At 31.3% G+C, this 5260-nt stretch overlaps 1 non-coding gene across 1 annotated transcript; it reads right to left on the minus strand.

The window, feature by feature from the left end:
* Positions 1-1167: 1167 nt before the first annotated feature.
* On the minus strand, positions 1168-1295 carry LOC133870007 (small nucleolar RNA snoR111). Its single transcript, XR_009900627.1, has one exon. It is a non-coding gene; the product is annotated as a small nucleolar RNA snoR111 (small nucleolar RNA).
* Between the last annotated feature and the right edge of the window lie 3965 nt (positions 1296-5260).

A 5260-nucleotide genomic window follows, 5' to 3' on the forward strand; every position in this document is an offset into this window, starting at 1 on the left:
CATTTCATCTTCTTCCTCTTTCCCTTGTGAATATTTCTATGTTATTGTGGAAGTTGTTACCATCCTGTCTTCTTAAACTTCCTCACTCCCTCTTGTGTTTGTTAGCAGCACAATTTGATGGATAAATTTAATTTTTAGTAACTGACCAAATCGTTTTTAAGAAACCTCACTCATTGATTTTCCTCGTGTCTAGGTTCCACGACCTACAGCCTACACTCTACAGAGAGATATATAAAGGTGCGATTTGTATGCTTAGTCCAAAGCATTTGGTGCACACCCCAAATTCGGCAAAAGTTGTGTCAAATTAATATCTGTGCCAAAAGATTTCTGATAAGTATATCTATGCCAAAAGATTATTCGAAAGAGAAAAATATAATTTTTAATACCACTTACGAAATTGAACCTTCATTTCAATCCATTAGGGCTGTTTCTTTTGATTTTTCTTAAATTTAAGAAACAAAATTGATGTTTACTTTTCCATCCAACTAAACTCAACAATAGTCTCTTATCTTTTTCTTTACTATTCAAATACCATTTCTTTACAACCTACAACTTTCCTACCTATCCTCATCTCTTTTATAGTGCTCTTACAGGTTTCTTAACACAATTTATTTCCCAAAATATAACAAAAACTCCTAAAACACCTTGAAACAAAGTTATTCCTAAATTAAATAAACATCAAAGAACAAAAAGTTATACCTTAAATCTAGAGAAAAAAAAAAAAAAAAAGTAATTTTCTTAATATTATTTTAATATAAAAAACTTTATATTCCTCTTTTTCACTTAACATCTAATTTAAATAATATATAGAAAAAAGAAAAGAAAATAATTATTATTGTGAAATTTATTTGAATAGAAAAAGAAAAAATAATTTAGTTCTCACCTTCAAAGAAAACCTAAAAAAAAGCTGCTGCTATCATCTACAGTTTATATGTGATTGTCTGATCATATACGAGTTTCAAAACGTAATATAAATTTCGTGTTTAAAAAAAAAAGTTGTTTACACCATACGGCAGTCCGCACGGATATCAGCTCTCCGATCAGAATATATCTTTTTCTATTTATTTTTTTGGCACATTATTTGCACTTGTTCCATTAATTATTGAGAACTTTCAGATTCAAATTAAAAGAAAAGATCGAGAAAAAAGAATAACAATCGAATAAAAAATGTGGACGAGCAACAATCGAATCGCCAATAAGAAAATGACGACTGAAACGATATCTCGGCCGTTGATTTCGTTATACCTCGCTGTTCTTCTCAACACAGAGACACAAAAACTGTCTCCGATTCTCTTGAACAGAACAGAGGCTTTGATTGAAACAAAACAAAAAAGAAGAACCCTAAAATATGAATGGTTATCACACAATTCCAAGAATGATACAACCCCATCTTAAACCCTAACCCTATTTACCAATTCACACGAGAAGAAGAAGAAGAAGAGAGGCGCTGAACCTTTCCAAGAATTTTGAGGTCTTATATAGAGTAGAGTGCCTGAGAACCCGATCACCAACCCTAGCAGCCATTCAATGCTGAATTACCACAACACCCTTACCCTACGATTTTTTTTCATCGGAAGAATATTTTTCAAATGAATCCTATTTGTTTTTTTAAAAATGATAAAATTATAATTTAACCCCCAAACTATCAGTCATTCTACAAATGGCTCCTCAAGATACCAAGACTTAAATTCTAGTCCTCAAACTACCAACTCCTTTGCATATGGCCATTCCGTTAGGTCTCCCCGTCATTTTGAATAGAAAACACACCATGTGCTCTGCACATGACTTAACTGGATACAAACTCCTAAAAATGCCCTTAGGAAAAATTATAATTTAGCCTCTCAAATTACCGGCCATTTTATGGATATGTCTATAATACCCGTGCCACGTGTCATTTTTCAATTAAAAAAAAACTAAAAAAAAAAATTAAAATTTTACTTTTTTAATTGAGAATAATCTCAGTTGATTAAAATTTTATTTTACTTTTTTTTTTATCTTTTCTCGAAATAAAAATATGAACTCATTTTTTTTTAAAAAAAAAAATATTAGATTTAATCATTTTAAAAATTTAGTCTTTTTGTAAGTTTATATATATATATATATATATATATATATATATATATATACAGAATTTTTGTCATATCAGCGAGTCACACAAATCATTCTCCAAAACAAATTTTATTTAATAAATATTGCATACTGAATCTATCGACTAATTTTAATAAAATCTTTTTATCCAAAATGTTGTGATCCAAATTACATTTTCATTCGATTTAATCAAGGTTTTTATAAAATAAACTTAGGGTGCGTTTGGAATTGCTATTTCGTAGACAATAAATGCGATTTTAAACCAAATCGCAGAACATAGATCGTTTGGGAACTGCGTTTTTAAAAATTACGATTTGAAAACGCATAAAATCTGCTTTTTCAAATCGTAGATAAGATGATGCTTTTTTGAAAACGCAGAATTTTAAAGGTAAATTCGCGATTTTAAAGGCTAAACTGCAATTTTGCCAAAAGCTTAACTGTGTTTTTAAAAATCACTTTTTTCAAATCGCACATTTTAAAATCGTTATTTTAAATCGCACTTTTTAAAATCGCAAACTCAAACGGACCCTAAAAGAGTTATGCTTTTATATATCTAAAATGGTAGAAGAAAAAAAACTACATATTATATTTGATATATACACCAGATTATGGCAAAATTAAATCATAAACATGGGGCATTACTTTTTTGGATTTACTAACCATTAAATTACTACTAGTTTATAACCTTATCAATCCAACAACCTACAACAAAGAACTGTGAAGGTAGACGGCTAAGATCTGTCCACAATAGCAGCTCTGAAAATATAAAACAAATAAATAAAAAACAAAAAATTGGTGTTTGGGGGTGGCCTGCGGGAGCCACCCCCTAGGGTTGGAAAATAGTATTAGCCCAGTAACTGCCTCTCAAGTAAATAAGCATGGGGGCAGGGTAGTTCCCGGGCTGCATGATGTTCAACATCTTTTTCCAACTACCCATCAACTCACTCATGCACTTCTGGTGCGTCTCTACGATGTGGCGCAACATAATTGACAACCCATGCCTTGCGTAAATGCATCGACTCTGATGCCCCGAAGAACCCAAAGTTTTACTTTTCAATCCTCCCAAGCACGAACTGGCCGACGCGATGTTTAATCAACTGAGATTATTCTCAATTTAAAAAATAAAGTTTTAGTTTTTTTAGTTTTTTTTTAAAAAAATATTATTATTATTATTATTATTTAATTGAAAAATGACACGTGGCACGGGTATTATATGCATATTTCGACAAATTGGGTGTTTTTGAAACTTTTGGTAGTTTGGGAGCTAGAGTCTAAGCGTTGGTAGTTCGAAAGGGCTATCCATAAAATGGCTAGAAATTTGGGGGGCTAAATTGTAATTTTTCATAAGGGCATTTTTCGGGAGTTTGTGTCCTGTTAAGTCACGTGCACGGCACGTGATGTGCTTTCCATCCAAAATGATAGGGAGACCTAACGGAGTGGCCGTTTTCAAAGGAGTTAGTAGTTTGGGGGCTAGAATCCAAGCCTTAGTAATTTGAGGAACCATAAAAAAATGACTGGTAGTTTGAGAGGATAAATTGTAATTTCTCCTTAATAAATACTTCACCATTAGAATTTTTTATGGATATTGTCAAAATTATTAAAATACGTCCCAACAGTCTGTATAAAATGAATATAATAAATAAGTAGGAAGAGTAACTAAACATTGAAAAATAAGGTATTTAGAGTGTTCTAAAAACGTTATATTTGGCATTTACCACAATTGCATTAAAAATTTGATGGGATGGTCCATAATTAAAAATAATTAAGTTTCATGAGGAATGATAAAGTTCATTTTAGTGTTATTCTGGTGTCCATCTGGAAGGACATAAATGTAATAAAAAAAATTACATTTATGTCATTTTGGATGACATGGAAGCAATTTTTAAATTTTTTTATTACATTTATATCATTCAGGATGGACACCAGTAGAACACTAAAAGGAGTTATAACATTTCTCAAGTTTTATACCCATGTGAAATGGTAAAGTCTAAGAAATTATGAGTACAATGGCTTGTTCTCCTAAATTTAATACGACTTTTAAAATCACAATTTAATTTGAGATAATCGTTATTAAATTTTGATTCAATAATAATTTTAAAGTTACATAACATTTAAGAAGATACAAGAATGACCCTACTACCTTTTATAGTATTACTCAAAAATTATTTTACAATTATGAATTGCATGCTGAATTTATAAAACATTTATAGTTTAAAAAATCATTTACAATTACATACCATCACATAGATCTAATTTATAAAAGAGATGTATCTATAAAATAAATAAATAAATAAAAGAGATATGCTATTTACTAATTTAGAATGCTTTGAGGGATTCGGCTTGCATGTGGTAGTTTAAAACTACCGCGTCCATGCTATAGTGGAAAACGGTACTATTTTCCAATTACAAAAATTTGCAAAACTTTTAATAATTTTAAAAATAATAATAATTATAAAAAATATTAAAATTAAAAAAACAAAAGGGGTGGCTGACCACCCCATTATTGGCCTCTAGCCACCCCTTTAGCCGATTTGGGGGTGGTTCAGCCACCCCCAATAGGCCAAAAAACAAAAAAGGGTTTGGGTTTTGGAGCCACCCCTAGATTGACTGTAAGGGGTGGTCAAAACCACGCACATGTCCTTGGGAATGGTTCGACCACCCGCTAAAATCCAAACCCTTTTTTGTTTTGTTTTTTATTTTTTTCCCTTTTGAGGGTGGTCGGACCATCTCCAAAGCCGATCTGGGGTGGTTCATCCACCATAAATCGGTTAAAGGGGTGGCTCCAACCACACCCTTGGCCAATAATGGGCCACCCCTTTAGGCAACGCCGGCCACCTTTTATGTTTTTTTTTTTTTTTTTTTTTTTTTTGTTTTAATATTTTTGTTTTAATTATTATTATTTTTATAATATTTAAATTTATTAAGAATTTTACAAATTTTTTTAAGTCGAAAACGGTACCGTTTTGTGAAAAACTACGGCATGTAAGTTGGATCTGCTCTGAGAATGTGAAATTGATAATAAAAGCTATAAGCCTATAATACCCCCCATCACTTTATTATCTCCATTATACCCCTGTGTGTACGCATGCAAGGGTACAAAATCAATTCATGACACGGGGAAATTATCTAAAAAAGAACAATGACTCCAGAAAGCAATTTTATCTGCCACGCG

Source organism: Alnus glutinosa, chromosome 5 (assembly GCF_958979055.1).
Source record: "Alnus glutinosa chromosome 5, dhAlnGlut1.1, whole genome shotgun sequence".
NCBI lineage: Eukaryota > Viridiplantae > Streptophyta > Magnoliopsida > Fagales > Betulaceae > Alnus > Alnus glutinosa.